Source organism: Chamaea fasciata, unplaced genomic scaffold (assembly GCF_029207755.1).
Source record: "Chamaea fasciata isolate MVZ Bird 193981 ecotype frontalis unplaced genomic scaffold, bChaFas1.0.hap1 SCAF_12, whole genome shotgun sequence".
Lineage (NCBI taxonomy): Eukaryota > Metazoa > Chordata > Aves > Passeriformes > Sylviidae > Chamaea > Chamaea fasciata.
Window position 1 is genome coordinate 8,050,345 of NW_027094097.1, and position 17,284 is coordinate 8,067,628.

At 40.3% G+C, this 17,284-nt stretch overlaps 1 protein-coding gene across 1 annotated transcript in view; it reads left to right on the forward strand.

The window, feature by feature from the left end:
- The first annotated feature begins 223 nt into the window (after positions 1-223).
- The window catches only part of SMPD3 (sphingomyelin phosphodiesterase 3), a 102,186-nt gene continuing 85,125 nt past the window's right edge, over positions 224-17,284 (forward strand). Inside the window, exon 1 of the mRNA XM_066194490.1 lies at positions 224-300. The gene's annotated coding sequence lies outside the window, so the exon portion shown is untranslated. The remainder of the gene's footprint in view (positions 301-17,284) is intronic.

Genomic DNA, 17,284 nt, shown 5'->3' on the forward strand with positions numbered 1-17,284 from the left:
CGGGGCGGCCGCGGCGCGGCGGGCGGCGGGCGGAGCGCGGCCCCCCCCGCGCCCAGGGGCGGGAGCGCGGCGCCGGCCCCGCCCGTGGCGCTCCGTGGAGCTGTTCAGCGCCCAGGTGCTGAGTCTCCCCGCGGCTTACGGAGGCTCCGGCGGCGTTCCCTTCCCACCGCTCCCCGGCGCGGCCATGGCCCCGGCGCTCAGCCGCCTCCGCCAGGCGTTCTGAGCGCCCGCCCGCCCGCCGCGCCCCGGCGTGGATGCAGCAGCTCCAGGCGCCCCTGGCTCCGCGGGGAAAGGCGGCAGGTAAAGCCTTTCCCTTCCCGCCCATCCGCATTGCATCCCCGCCCGCCCTCCGCTCGGAGCTGCCGGCTCGGGGGTCTCTCGCCGAGCCGAGAGCCCGAGGCTGCCGGAGGCGAGAGTTGTGTGCAGGGAGCGAGCTCCGCGAGGCGGACCGCGGGGAACAAAGCGGTGCATTCCAGATGTTTTTTTGAGTAGTTTCGGTATTTTAGTTTCCGGAGAGTGGGGAAGGGAAGAGCGGGAGGGCTGGTTAACTGCAAATATCTGTGCTTAGCCGTAGCGGGGAAATACCCCTACGTATATTAATTTGCTCATGGAATCAGATTCCTATTCTCATGGTTCAGCAGGGGAAAAGATGTGTTTGTCATACAGGTAAGATAGTGCTATAGTCAAGACTGCAAAATGGTTTCCTTGAGTACCCTCCTTAACTGTAATGCTTGTATAGATTTTGCACTGCAATAATTTCTTACTTCTTTCCGTGTGGATTACCAGCCCCACCGAAGAGCTAGGACAAGCAGCAGAAGGTCAGAGTAGCAGCCACAGTGTTTCTGTGACAAGGTGTCAGAAAGAGAGGAGAAAATTCCACTGTATTTAAGGCCAAATGGCAAGTTGCATCCTACATGAAGTCATTTACAGCCGAGCATTGTGCTGTTATGCCTGATGCTTCAGGCTTCCTCTTAGTGCTGGGTGATGAATAGGGAATTGAGCAAGCATATTAACCATGCATAATCAAGCAGCAAGTGTTCTTCACCGCTTGTCTGTGTAGTACCTTCTGTCACAGGATCAGCGAGTGTTCCTGAGCTATGAAAAGAATTTTTCACCCTAAATGGAGTAGGATGCAGCTGCGCCCTTTTTGTGTTGTTGGTAAGACAGGTTAACTTTCACTTCTGAGAGTGGCAGGGGAAGGGTAAGCCTGGCAAAACAGAAACTCAGCACTTTTCTCAGGTGTAGATGGTGAGAAAAGTTTAACCCAGGAGACTGCATGGAGTCAGACCAGGGACTTGTACAGTTTCTGTGCTGATTTGCAAAAGAAACTGAAGAACCAAACTGAGATTAAAAAAATAGCTTCTTTTAGAAAATCTAATGCAGTCTGATTAGCATACTCATAGCACTTTGCCTTAACTTATTTCTGCCCTGTATCTAGAATTTGTGTACTAAGCGTCTCATGCTCCCCATGTTGCATTGTATCATTGTCAGAAGAAAAGAGCCAGAAAAACAGTTGCAGGGGGCAGTAAGGTAAGTGTTTAAAAGCAAAATTGTGAGGCTCACATAAATTCCCATAATACTGAAGATTCTCCAGTCTGGACAGAAACACAGTACTTCTCATTTTCATTGACTTGGCTTTCTTTTTTAAATTTTTTTTTTGTCCTAAAGTATGTAACATACATACTAAGGTATGTAACTAATTTCTAAGATAGCGTGCATTCAATTTGTCTTATAGAAGCTGCAGATTAACAGATTTTGTGCTTTACTGTAATAAAAAGAAGCTGAATAGATTGAATGCAGTCTGACAGTCATCTCACATCCAAAAGCTCTCCTTCCAATAGGCACCTTGGACATGCAGGGGCATAACATCTGGCTTTTAACAGTAGCCTTTTAGGGATCAATTGAGTTAATAATTACAGTAGTGCTTTACCGTAAAATTAAAAATCAATTTATGCACATGACTGTGTGCAAGGCAAGCTTCCCCTCACACCAGCAGAATTAGATTTCCTGACACAGCTCCTCCCTACCTCTGCCTTTTAGTCTAAGCACCATCAAAGCCTCAGAGCACGTGATCAGCTATGTGTGATTTAAGCGATGCTATTGAATTTTTTCCACAGGGAACAATTACTATGGAGTGACAAGTCAACCATTTTGATCTTAACAGATCCAGCTCTGTTTGGTGATGGTAACCATAGCATAGTCTGCCTAACCCAGTATGAATATCTCCCTGTAGCAGTTTGCTTCTAATTTGAAAGGACGCTGTTAAACCTTAAAATAGGTTCTCATTTTTGGGTAGGAATAAGAGGCTTTATAACAGAAGGACGTTGTAGACGTTTCAGCTCTATGTTTGCAGTTGCTGCTGCCTGCAACAGCCCTCAAGAAGCCACTAAAATATGAGAAAAGCTAAGCAGCATGCTCTGACCACGCCCCTACATTGCCATAATTAATAAACTGAGACTCTGTGCTTGCTGCCACATTCATATTTCTACCTGGTCAGTTAGGACAAAGACAAAGCTGCTTTGTCCTTCTGAAGCCAGTGCAGCATGCTTTTAATAGAGCCAGTGGTCTGGGCTTCCCAAAATATGTTTAAGAAGACTCTTGTGCCCAACGTTGTTTATGCTAAAGGCTATTGCAAATAGAATATTTCTACTAATTACTTGTATGTCGGCTTGGGCAATAAACAATCAATATTTTACTGATAGGATCTGCTGCAACTTTCTGTGTCCAGTTATCATGCATTCAGCATAGTAAGTCAAATCTCAAGTTGCAATTCTTTGTGGAAATGTTTATTTGAACTTCCAAAGGAGACTGCTGAAGTCATGGAAATGTTTCCATTACACTTAAGGAAAAGTCTATTTCTCAAAAGGACTTGCTTTTTAATGTTAGAGCCACTGTTACTGTCACACTATACAGCAACACAGAAGGGGTAGGGGTTTCTTAAGGATTAAAAAATCCTTGCAAGCACAATCTGTACAAAAATGCTGTAGCTAAAAATCAGCATGCGCTATAGAAAAGCAGAGACTTTTAAACTGCTGTCTGTAGGAGGGAGAATGACAGGACACAAACTTTTATATGTTATGGAGAATCAAAGTACTCTGTATTACCAACACATCTTTTTAATATTGTCCTCTAAGCATGGCTGAGATGGCTTATGTATTTTCTACAGCTCTAAATAGAGAAAAGATAATTTTATGTATTGTATAGCGCCAAATTTCTCCTTGAATTCTAGCAATTCTTGGCATTAAACATAACTAGATTTTACTTATCCCCAGAAATGCTTGTAAATTGTGATACGATACTCCCAAGTCTACTCTTTAAAAAAGGCAATTAAATGCACACTGCAATAAGGAGTTGTGTACTGCTTCCTTTTAGAAGAAAGGGCCTGCTAACTAAAAAGGAGCAATCCCAGTGACTTGCTTCAAGTAGCAAGTAATATTTTCAGTGATTTTTGAAGGTATAGCTTCTAACTTCTAAATATTTGACTGTAGTGTTTAAGCATTTGTTTTAAGTTCTCCACAACACTCCACAAGAGAAGAAAATTGTAGCTGCGCTCCAGCCATTATTGCTATAATCATGTACTTTTATGTCTCATAGGTCAAAGCCACTCTAAAATCTGGGAAAATGTTAGACTATGGTTGAATTGTGACATTGTTGTAAAAAGGGACAATCCATAATTTGAGCTGACAGCACAATGCTGACAAGATGTGCAGAAATATTCACTTCCATTTTATTTTGTCTTGAACAAGTAGTTTCTGAGAAATGGGCAGTTTAGTGACAGTATTTATGTAGAATTGCAATGAATACAAGATTTTCCTCTGTAAGTTCTGCTCAGCTTTGTTTCTAGTGCTTGGGATGGGGGAAGAGAGGAAAACTATGGGACAGAGGCCAAGCCCTGGACAGGCAGTTGTGCTTATCCACTGGGAAGTCACCAGATTTTGGTAATTCCTGATTTGGTCATGCACATACTGCCCTGTGAGGGCTCTACTGTCAGAGCCACTCAGCTTTTACTCTAAAAGGAGGCAGAATGCTGTCATACCTTAAAGAAGTGACAAGCAAATATCCTCTTGAGTCAAAGCAGGAGCAAGCAATTTCATGATTATAGAAAATCTCGGTGAATGTGAGGGAGACTAAGAAATCTTTCAGTCTTGAATCCTGTGCTGCAAGTTTGAGGTTTAAGAAGCGTATTTAAAGATCAGAAAGCTCACTCTGTGTGAGCTGACCCCAGCCTTCTCAGTGGGAATAAGTGCTGGGCAGAATGCCTGCTCCTCTGTCAGTGATGATTATTCTCTCTGGCCTAATCCTTGATAGTTTGCATTCTTCACTCACCTGGTATTTTACAGAGCAGAGGTAATGGACCTGGACTAGCACTTGTTTGCAAGAACTGCATGAAACAGTTTGTTCTGTTATTTTTCCGATTTCTTTTTTTGCTTTTTTTTGAGATATGTCTGAGGCTGCTATGAAAAAATTACACTTGGGGGTTTTTTAGATCTCTTGCTACTTGCCATCAAAAAATGCAACTTGACAAAACTGGCAAATATAGACATCTGAGGTATTCCACGTGAAACACACAGGACCAAATCATTGAAAGTTTCTGAAACAAACAGAATTTCCATTAGTTTCCTTTTAAGATGGTTATACAATCTTCTTTAAATTTGGAACCAAGATGTCTCAGAAATTATACAAGAAGAGTAATCTATACACAACCAATATTCCACTCACAATGAGTTTATCCTCTGCCTGTCCACTTAGCTTTATGCCAGCAGAAAAGGATTATTCTTGCTACATTTGCAGTAGAGAGTTGCTTTGGTGACATGGTTTGCTGTCTTTGCTTTGGAAGTGCATTAAAACTTCAGCATCACAAATACAAAACATTTAACTGGCATCCTAAAAGGGAAATGATCTTTTAAGGTGCCCTTTGTTAACATTCACGCAGCATCTGTTGAAACTTGCACTTTGGAAAGTAGTGTGTGACCTATGACACAGCTCAACCACAGAACAAAAACAAGATTTAACAATTCAGTTCATTTTTGAGATAATTAAAAATGCATATTCTTCAGATAATAAGAGGATGTTTACTCTAAAAATACGTTACCAGGGAACAGGTTGCAATTAAAAAACATAGGCTGAGAAATTCTGATTTAAATATGAATTACATCAATGCTTAGACTTATATCACTGTCTTATGGGAAAAAACCCACAAGATGCAGTAGGAGTTCAGAGCAAACTGCAGAGAGCATTCTGGGCTCTGTTCTGGGTAGCTGATTGCTGTCTCAAGGAGTACAGTTAAGGAAAAAAGTTTAACGTGGGTTTACGGTACAATCACATCCCCACCCCCACTCCCTTGTCTTCTAAAAGGCATCAACTTGAACAGCATTCTATTACTGTTACATAATTTCAAAGTTTAACCACATACAGCTGCTTAAATCTGAAAGCTGAGATAATAAATGCAAGACAAGTATTTTCTCTGAGGTACTTAAGACTTCTGTTAACTACTGTTCCTGAAGTACAGTCTATTTCAGTATTAACAATAGCAAAAATACCCTTTAAAGTGACAAGATGTATCTGCCACTCAAAAGTACATAAGTTTTAATATATTTTAAAACTGATTGAAGTAAAAGAGAGATAATAACTGGATTCCATCTGTTCCTCTTGACTATTTCTAAATGAGTTAACAGTGATTAACAGTTTTGCTTTAACACAGGGTTTTGGTGATTTTTTAGCTCTTTCCCACCTATACTGTGCTTCAAGTATGGTAGAAGCTTTTCACTTTTAGGCAGGATATCTTGCTTCAATCTTTTCTCTCTCTGCCTAAAGAAGAGTTAAGTGGCCATTTTATTCCTTTCACTTACTCCAAACATTGGTACAGCCATGCTGGAAAAAGGGGTAAAATTCCATAGATTTCTTTTGGGCAACTGCATTGCAAAGAGACTAGCAGAAAAAATCATGATCAGGAAGCTGTGAAGCTTTGTTTTCTTTCTTTACTAAGGAATTACTGGCTGGAGAAAAACCCAGAGTTTAACCCTTTCTGGGAAGAGATATATCTAAGGAAAGTAAGCAGCAATCTGTTGAGGGGCTGTAGTTTTCTGTACAGGCTACTCCACCCTTCCCACATTGCTAAGCAGAACTGTCACTGAAAACAATGAGAAATTCTGTCTCCATGAAAAGCGACAAGTGAAAATACATCAGAATTATACATGTGCCCTGAAACACTTCAAATATCACAGACTAGAAGAAAAAATACTCAGTTCCTGACTCCTTCATCACAGTTACTTCTGTGAAATCAGCACTGCCATAGAGATGAGAGATCAAAGATTTATAGCTTTTCCTCTAGGAGTCCTTCACTGAGCTCGAAGCTGAACTCCATTGGTGACCCTATGTGCAGAAAGAAAAGACAGGGAGAGTCTAGAAAACACAGAATGGACAGGAGGAGTCTCTTATCCAGGCTAAGGAGCTGGGAGTGAAAAATGAAGAAAGGTAAGAATCTTGTTAAGTTTATGACTTCTTCGTTAACTGGTATGTGTTAGTAAATCTAGTCAGAGGATAGAGAACAGTTGGTGTTCTCTTGTAGCCATGAGTGAGAGGAAAGAGGGATAAAATCCCTCTTAGAATCCCTTAGTGTCTCTTTGAGAGAGAAGGAGAGGGAGGAAGAGTCCCTGACAATGTGAATTCCGGGGCAGGTAGATACAGACACTGCTGGCACAGGCTGGGGATGGGGATCCTTGCTAGTTCCAGAGGATGCACATACCACCCTTTATTCATGATAGACCTTTAAGCTGTTGTTACTCTACAAGCAGAGCAAGTAAAGATGACTCTCTAGTCTAAAAACAATCCTTCACTGATTCTAGTCCTGGGGAAACTTTTCTTACACCCACAGCAAAGCTGGAAAAATTACTGAAAAAATCTGGTCCAGATAAGGTGCAATTATGTAAATTACTCTATTTACTGCCAGGGTATCAGCAATATGATAAACATTCCTTTGAAAGGACAAAGTACAATGGAAATGAAGCACAAGAAGTTGGCTACTACAGCCTGGCAAACCTAATTCCAATGTATATTGCTGTAAACAAATGGGAATATCTTGGCTATAAAAGGATTTTTATTCACTGTGAGAAGGCCTGAACTTGTAATTTCACCTTCCTTGTTAAACTATTAACTTTCAAATAACATGAGTGACAGAAGTAGATATTTGCAACTCTTTAAAAACCAGTTTCCTCATAATTTCTCAGAGCCTCAGCTTTAGCCCAGTATCCTCCTCTTTATGTCTTCCAAAGCGAAACATAATTTAGCCAAAGGACATGGGGCGAAAAAGTACAGGCACAGCTAAATCTTTATTGAACATAAACACATTTGTTGAAAGTTTCTCTGATGCACAGCACACAGGCTGCTGCTGCACATATCTAATTGCAATACTCCTGCAAGAAAAGGCTATGGAGCACAGAAGAATCAATGTATAAGTACAGAACCCTGCCCTACCAGACCACTAGGGCAGCACAAAATAACTGTTCTTTCTCAGTGTTGACTCTTTGGACTTTCCAAGACAACCTTCACAAGTAATGTACAGCAAATATGTGATGTTCATCTTGGCCACGTGATAAAATGAATTGCTTTCATTATTTCCCAATGGCAAGGTCCTTCAAGTCTGGCTTGTACATTAACCTTGCAGATTTTACACATTAAACTTTAGTCAGCTAAGCCCAGTCCTAAAAGGAAGAACAAAAGAAAAAAAAAATCCAGTGTGGGTTTCATTCAGGTCTCTCATTCTCATCATGTCTTAATGTTTTTAACTATTACTTCTCAGACTATTTTTTCTTGCACAAACGAGTTTCAAATGTCACACTTAGGAGGAAAAGGATTCTTAGTTTGTTTAGTTATTGTGAATAAATACATCCATTATGCCCACTCACTCCTTCACCTGGTGGTCTGCCAGCAGCTACCTACAATTCTTAAAAAGGGCTCCATAACACAGCCACAAAGAAAGCTTTCTTCCATGCAATCTCAGTTTCAAATGAATGTATTTCCTTCCCAGAGAAACTAGGAAAATCCTGGCAGATGGAAGAACCAGTAAACAGCTTCAGTCCTGGAATGGCTGCATATTAACTCTATGTCAAGCAGAGATTACAGCTCTAATTTCATAATCTGCCCCTGAAGAGCTACTTCTGACAATACTGCAAGGCCCAGCTCCAGATTTCTCCAGTCAGAACTTACCTATAGAGTCTTTATATCTGTGCCACAACACAGTCGTTTTTACAGAATGAGAAGCCCCTTAATTCAGTTTCTTATTGAACACATTATAGGTAAATGGAAGAGCATGCCATGCCCTGTTTTAAAAAGCATTAAAAAGAATAGTAAACTCTACACAGTGATGTTCCTATACTCTGGGATGTTGCAATGAGCATTTCTTGCCAACTGGGTGTGACTTGCTCACATAGTTTTGATAAAATGTAAATCTATTTCATTATAATACAACGTAAAAACTATGATGAAACTAAAGCCACGATGGAAAGATTTTATTAGCCTAATATAAAAATTAATTTTTTATTCACTTCACACTTCCTTAACTATATTGGTGGAAATTCCAGCTGGTGTGTTAGCAGGAATTCTCTTTGGCAACTGAGATTATTGAAAGCAAAAAACCTTGAAATCTTGTGAGGCCTAACTTTTTTTTTTTTTTTAAGAGGGAATTAATTGAGATTCCTTTTAGTTAATAGCATGCTAAGTAGTAGCTAGCTCCTTCTAGCCTATCATGTAAGTAGATTTTGTCTGCTCTTAAAATACCCATCCAATCATTTTCTGGTGAATAGTTTTATTCTTCTGAAACCAGTTTACGTGTTATTTCAAGCAGAGTATATTATCATAGTGTGTTCACCTAACAACAATGACATTCCTTAATGTTCTTGGGATAATGCTTGGTTTGAACCCAGGCTAGAGAGTATATCCTGGTAACAAGAAGGGAAGATAAGTTGTAGCTCACCAGTTTCCTCTGCAGCTTTCTTGGATTTGGATACTTGCTCTTCTTAGCGTAAGAACATCTGTAGCTTCACTTAACGAGAGAAAAAGTATATCAGCTACCAGTTCTCTATTGAAGATTTCTGGATAGTTTCAAATTCCTTTGCCTCTGCTGGTTATATTTAATCATAAGACTTGCCAGGATCACACCTGAGTACCTCACTTAATAGGGTTTTGGAGACAATCTCTGCTGTCATCTTCCTTCTGAAAGTCACATTCTGGAGTTACGGAGTTGATTTGCCTGAGACAAAGACAGAAAAGCAATTAATTTACTCTCACTCTCTTCTATGCTGCTGTCTTGCTTGACTGTTTTCACTTTCTGTGCATAAAGGAAAAAAAGGGCTGAGCAATGGCAGAGAAACACTGTGTAACTTAGTAAAACTTTTCTGTACTACTGGAGTTACTTACTAGGCTGGCATAAATTCTGTTACCAATATAGTAATACAGCTTTAACTTTCTAGCCCAGAAGAGATGAATGTATTATGAACACACTTCTAGCAGCATAAGAGTATCACATTGTGAGGAGACCTGTCTCAGTGGCAATGTTTAGTTTGGAAGCAAACCTTTCTCAGATGGGCAGTCCGTCATGAGAGGCATTAAATGACAGATCTAAATTTATCCTGGAGGTCATAAGTGCAGTAGGGAAATAAAATCTATCTTACTAATTATTAGTTACAACTATAAGCACACTCGGTTTTCTTTATCATTAAGAAACACTAAGTGTGGAAGAAATCCAGAAGATTACAAACAATGACATCTAACATGCAAATCAACTGGGAGTTTTAATCTTCCGAGGCTTCTACATTGTGGATAGCTGCCAGCTGCAGATGCTTGGCTGACTAATTGGCATTGGGAATAAACAATATTTGAGTTTGTCCAGGAAAGAAGCAGAAGGTCTGAGAAAGGATTATCAATAGACATTAAAAAGAAGAAAAGCTGGCATGTGTCTACTGTAATTATTATCTCTGTGGTTCATTTCTACAACTGAAAATTGCACTAAACCCAAGTAGTTGTTTATAAAGCTCTCAACACTAACCAAATCTTAGCTATTGGAAGATTATAAAGCAAGTATAGTGTACAAAAATAAACCAAACTGCTGCTATAATAAGGAATACTATACTCTCAGGGCGTCATAAAGCAATTTTGCATCCAGGCCTGACTGCCTTACAAGCAAATAGAACTTTTCATCAAAAAGATTGCTAGATTGTTTAGCAATATGCCAGCCCCTGAGCTACAAGACAATCTATCCTATCTGTAACACTGATACCTCCACAAAGAAGTTATTATCTAACTTATTGACAAAAGATGACAATCTTACACTTCTCAGGAGCTATCACCTGACTTGTGTAATATCTGAAAGTGCTTAGATGCTTCTTGCAGTGGTTGTAGAGTTACTGTGTCACAACAAACAGAACTGGATTAGGCCTTCCTTGCATTCAGACATGCAATTCCCAGATAGAATTCAGGGACAAGTTGTCAAATTGAAGAAAATAACTAGAATTTTCAGGAAAAGAAATGAAGTGATAGACAAACAACTTGCAAAGGAACCTGTGAAAAGGAGGATGCAGAAGAAAGCATCCATTAAGAGCCAAGGATGGGATAGAGAGGATTGAAATATAGGATATTTGTGCAGCATCATATGTTGTGCAGCAACAATTGTTTTAAAAGCTTCTGAATAAAAAATTAACAGCTGATGGCATACTCACTAGGACTTACATCTAGTCTGAGAAGGAGAGCTGTTAAGATCGTGAGCGAGCCAGCAAGACAGATGGCTGGTGAAGGAACTGACACTGCAAGAGCTGGAACATTCAGTAGAGAGGAAAAACAACAGCTATACCCATGAAGGGACTGCTGCCAAGCACGTAAGTGAAGTGAGCAGAATCACACAATTTCAACAGTTTCTATAAAAATGTCGATGATGTGCTGAACTGCAGGCAATGTATAGGGCCCCAGGCTGACAGTTCTGCATCGGCACAGAAGCAAATAGACAAAGGAATAATTAAAAGGTCATTACCTGAAAAAACAGTGGCAAACAGCTCAGAGATGTGGAATTATACAAGTGAGAAAAAGAGATTGTACAAGTGAGTAAATGCTCAATAGGTGTAAGCACTGAAGAGAGAAATATCTCACCTAGAATTCATTTGCAAAAACTACCTCTTGTATTCAATAAGAAAAACAGTGTCAGAATCTAAGGATTATGACATCACCTCACCCTTCCTCCCCAATTTAAATCTGTATACTAAGAATAAAATAGTTTCCACAAAGCTTGTATTTCTCACAGCTACAGATTTACTATTAGTAACATTCCAGACATTCATAACAGTCAACTCCAACACCTGCATCTTGAAACTCACTAAATATTTGCAGTCAAGTTTCCACGTATTTTCAAATATTTTTAGTTCCATCCACTTCTCTTTACACTGACAAAAAAACTCCCCGAAAAATCTGGCCATAACATACTGTTGAATATTGAGTGAATTAAGTGCACAGGGTTTAGGGGTTGTAGGAAGAACAAGCTTGAGAAATTAACAGCTTTGCATGCACAAGGAGATGTCGTGAGGACTCATGAAAACTGATCTTGAATTTTGATACCATCATGAGGAGAAATAGTTCTGACAAAAAAGGAGGTTTAGAATAATACCCCAAATGAGCACCTTATTAAAAAAACCAGTTTCTACATTGACTTTCAGTTAGCCAAGTTACTCTTTCCTATTACTTTTCCTTATTACTTTTCCAGCCCATTACTGCTGCCAGTCATTGAGAACAAGAGGGAAACTGCATCCTTCTTTTGAGTTGTGTGATGATGTTTCTGTATTTAGCATTATCACACAGACATACACTGAAGTATACATTGTTTTCATTCATTGTGCACTGTCTAATAAGTTGTTTAAGCTGTGCAGTTCAAGAAAAACAGCTCATTGCTGAAGACAGATCTCCAGAAATTCTTTATGCACTGATAAGCCTATTACGACTACTTCAGTAGAAAAGTTACTATGGCATAGACAAATAGAATACTAAAAATCATGTCAAATTTTGAACATGATTATCTTTCTGGTATTTGGGAAACTAGATTACTTTTCAAGATGCAGAAAGATTTTAATATAGAGGCCAGGCAAGCTAATTAAATCAACAGTATGGGATGGCGCCAAAACATTATAGATCACACATTAATGCAAAAAGCCAACATAATTATGAAGAACCCAAGTCATGCATCAATAAAGGTAATAGGGCTTATTCATTATTATCAGTTAAGGCACCTTTTCCCTGGTTTAAGAACTGTATTGTTAAAAGTTTGTTGCATACCATTAGAAAGATAATGGAAAGATAGGTGAAGCGAGAATTTTCCTCAAGAGGGCACTGACACTTTATTCTGAGGCCAACGTCAGATATCTCCGAACAAATATAATATAACATTGATGTGAATAACACACAGATCACAGTTCATCTAGAGGAGAACACGGGCGGAGGTTTCACCCTTGACCAGAGCACCTGGCTCACAGGAGAATCTCCGACCAATTCCCCTGAGCCACCGCCGCCTCAGCGCCCTGAGCGTCCCCGCCCTCACACCGTGTTCCCGCCCTCACGCCGAGGCCCCGCCCCCACTGCCAGGCAGCCAATCAGAGCACGGTTACCTCCACCCCCCATCACCAGATAGCCAATCAGAACACAGTTACCTCCGCCCCTGCTGCCGGGCAGCCAATCAGAGTGCACGGCGGGAAAGCGGGATCCGCATGGCAGCGTGTGTGGTGGATGAGCGCACTGTTAGTGGCTCCGTCGGGGCAGGCCAGGAGCCTCAGCCCCCAGCGCCGGCGCTCCTCCACTCAGGTGTGCCACGGGAGCCTTGCAGGAGGGAGAATGAGGGGAAAGAAGCGAGGAAGAGGCCTGGAGGAGCGCAGGAATAGCAGCAGCTGAGAGAGGCGGGTGGGCGGGAGGCGCGGCCGCCATGTCTGGATGTTGTGGGTCATCTCCTCAGAGCGGGACTTCTGCTTGTAAAGCTCTGGGTTCGCTTTCTTCGGCACTGGAAATTAACCCTCCTGAAGTTGCTCAACAGCAAAAAGGTGTTTCAATGGCAGTGGCTTTATTGAGTAATTAAGTGTTTTATTAAGTAATTCGTTATTAAATAAGCATTGTTTTAATAGATAATTTTTTTCTGTCAGTGTGCAGATCCTTTCCCAGACTGTACCGAGCTGAAATCAGAGCCTGGTTACAGTTTCTCTTGAGGGGAGATGCGAGGTGAGGCTCAGGGCAGATCTGCCCATTTTCAGGGCATCTCACGAGGGACCAGCCCAGCACACAATATGGGAAGTTGGAGAAGAACAACAGCAAATGATAAGTAAGTCTTGCAGGACAATGCCTTTCCTCTGAAATTACAGAGAAATGATGGAAGCACAGGAAGCACATGGATGTGCCATCCTCTCCCTCTTAAGTGAGTGAACCTGTAAATTGGGTGAGCGCTCTTAATCCTCACGGGTAGCCTGGGGTGACTCCTCTGTAAGCTTCCATCAGCTTTTATTTAGGCTTTAGGATCTTTGGATCAAATTGATTAGCTACTCTGTGTTCTGTTTGCTCAAGGGACAGGAAGGAAACATTAAATTACGCCCACCTGAGGTTACTTGCTAATGAATAATGTAATTATACACCAGGGAATTAGAAGGGTTTTACATTTAATCCCTTATGTTTTTGTTTTCTCTTTAGAATCATCTACATTTAGACAAGCTAGAATTAACACTGCCTCTTCGAAGAGTCTGTATTTGTGACCACAGTAAAAATAGTTTTTGTTAGGAAAATAGCATGTTTTAATTATCAGGGCAGGTGGCAGAAGTAAAAAGCCAAGCACTTCATGCATATGTTTTAAAGGCAAGAGTTCCTTGGCAGATGCATGGAGACTTCTCCTCATTGTTCTGATCACAGCAGAAAAATGATGGTTCTTTTTCTATGTGGCAGTTCAGGGAATTAATGGAAAGTGACTTTCTAGTGTAAAAACTATATGAATTGGCCAAAACTGTCATTTCAATTTTACATTTGAACACAGAACCATAAACAACTACTACACTGCTAAATATCCTCAAATAAACTCCAGTAACAGAACAACTTTTATTTGTGTCTTTGGGACAAAGCGTTGTGCGGAAGGCAGAATTTTGGCCTTGGTATTTCATATTAAAGTTCAAAGCTGTGAAAGCTTTAAAATGTGTAATTCAATCTCATTTTGCACAACACTTTCCTTTTGGAAGTGAATTTTGGGTGTGTGTTAAAGCTAAGTGATATCAGTCTAGCCCACGTAAATAGCAAATGGTTACATTCTCTTTCACAAGTGAATAAATTTACAGTTGGATGAATATTCTGGTTTTGTCTTTTTTTTCCTATGGTGTGTAAACTGGGATAACTTACAGACATTGAACCCGATTTGGTTACAGGAGAAGTAAGGTGTGAGGGTTGCTACATTTCCCTTCAGGCCAGCTCATTGTTCTGGCTCTTATCTACTGTCTCTAGCAACACCTCAGGCTGCTGTCAGTGAGGAATTGGCAAAAGGAAGATGTGCTCAGTGCTGGCTCAGAAAGACTAATATATGAATTAAAAAGAGGCTAAACCCAAAAGCGGATGGTGCCAGTAAGTGTAGTAGTAGTAGTAGTAGGCTTTGTGATTTCAAATAGATTTATTCAGTAGATTTACTCTGTCCTTGGTTGCCTCTTGCCTTGTTCCTCTCCTGGTAGAAAAACAGTCAGAACTCCCTTTAGTGGCTGCAATGTTGGTTTTGAACAAATGAAAATGGATTTTTAAGAGCTTGGAGCCAGGTTTTCAAGTACTTGGCATCTATAATTGGGGCAGATTTTCGAAAGAGGTTAGCACTGACTGTTCTGAGCTCTTGTGAAGATTTGTCCATTTTGATTTTGTGCCTAACTGAACTGATTTGTCAAAAATCTGGTCTCTGTAGCTAAGCATGACATTCTTAGAATGCTGTGAGGGCAGTAATAACACTTCGAAGGAAAAAAAAAAGCTGTACAGCACCCCCCACTCAGTTCATTACCCCAAAACTGCCGCCCAGAGCACAGAGTATGAGTAAGGCAGGGTTATAAGTCGGTATCTGCTGCCAAGCAGTTTTCTAGGATTTCACAGTGAAAACAAGTATGGTTTTGCTGCTTCTGTTCTGGATGTGTTTATTTAAAGTAAAAGCTGCTGTGAAAGGAAGCTATAAATGCTAGTTATAAGGGGCAAAAATGTCCTATGTGTTTGGGAAGCCCCAAGAGGAAAATGCTTTAATTAAAAGTTACTGTAGCTGTCATTAATAATATTGTGAGTTCTGAGATAACCGCTTCTAGAGCTGTGCTGCCTTCTGACCTGGGGCCTGGGATAAACATTTTGATTGTCCATCACTCTAATCAATGGTGTAAATCCTACTGAATTCGGTTTAGCAGTGTTGAGTCCTCTGTTAAAATAGTAGCAGTATGAACAAAATGAATGTTTTGTGTTGGAAAAAAAATTACTTATATCAGCCATGGGCCATCGTTTTTACTGGCAGAGCTGTTACAGGGTGGTAATATTGATTTATGTGGTCTTTCTGGCTAGTTATGTCACTTACTGTTGCAGATTACTGCAGAAGATTTCTATTTCTGTTTTCAAATAATTCCTTTCAGTTGAAAATAATTTAATGTCCATTTCTCCAATGGTTTGGCCTTGTCTTTGGTCTCTTAATCACTGTGTCTGAAGAATGAATTATTAATTGTTGCAGCTGAAGAAACAAACCAATAATTTTCTGTGGCCTTTTGAGGGGAAAAGACAAAACTAACCAAAACAGAGCTTTATTTTTGCACACACTGTACTACTTTTGTAGTACAAAGAAATAAGGATTTTCAATAATCCAGGATAAGCAAATAATAATACTGTAATTTTTATGCAGGAAGGATGGGATACCTGTCTACATGCTAGGGTTGCATTTCTAGAATAGCTGAGTGAATCTCTGATAGACAAATGGAAATAAACTGAATGTGACTACATTTGAGTTGATAACTCTCAGAGCAGTGAGATTCAGAGACATTCACATAGAGGTGATAAGGGAAAAGAGATGAGCTGTTGTTGAGATACCTGCTTTACAACTCTTCCATAAAATTGGACTGGAGATTTAGGCATCGTGCTATTTCTAGCTTGCCAGTGCTAGCTGGAGTGAATTTTAGGCTTAAAAAACATTAATAAATTAGAATAAAATGATGATTGTAGGGATTGAAAAAACTTGCATGAGGGGAACCGCCCATAAACACTCACTGCTCTGTGAGCTCCAAGTACAATCCTATTTTGATTCCACTTTGTCTGGGTGGTTGAATGGAGGTTGTATTTTACTTGCCACTTAACTGTCATGTTGTGTCATTGTTCTGCTTTGTTGGTGTCAATTGCAGGTAAGTTTAATATTAAAGATTTTGACCAGGTTTGAGAAGTGTTCTTGTGTTCCTTGTTAGCCATGGGCACCAAGTTCTGGAGTTTGTTGTCCTTGTACTGTTGCATATGTACACACTAATAAAGACATGTAATCGGTCTTCTGAAGTCAGTGTGCCATATAGATTCTATATTTACTGGTATCAATTCCACATAGCAGTTGCTAATATTTCAACTGGTGGTTTTGGTTTTTTTTAGAAGTAGAACTTGTACTGAAATGGCAAAGCAGAGCCTGTCCCACTCTTCAGTTCCCAAAGCTGTTTTCCCAGGCACACGACTGCATCACTGTGCTTTCTCTCTGTCTTTTATGGCATGTACTTCAGGGTCACAGTGAGAAATAAACAGCTTGGGAAAGGATATGTTTTGAAAAGCTTTGTTTTACTAATTATCCAGTATCTTCAGTGTTTGTGTTGAAAAAATCTCAAGGCTGAAGGAGTCTCACAGCAGTCACAAGCCTCATTTTGGACAAAGACTATTTGATGTGCTTGGGATAAGACTGAGCATCCTTTTGTCATACTTTTGGAGTGGTTGGATAACTCCGCTCTGTTTTACATCTGTATCCCTTGAATGTCCTTCTGCAAATGAAAATTTAATTTGGTGAGGTTAATATACTGAATTTGATTCAGCTTGCTCCTCACTGACATTGTGGGCCCATTATGGCATCATTATTCTCCAATTACAGGCATGAAGGTGAGAAGTGACCTAGTAATGAAGGGTACACACCCAGAATGCTGTAGTGAGAATTTTACATGAGGCAAAAGGGGGGAAAAGAATCTGCTATCTGCCAAAAGGTCATTTGTCATAAGTGATTGCTTTGATAGAGTCCCCAGGAAGGGCTTGTACTGTTGCTGGG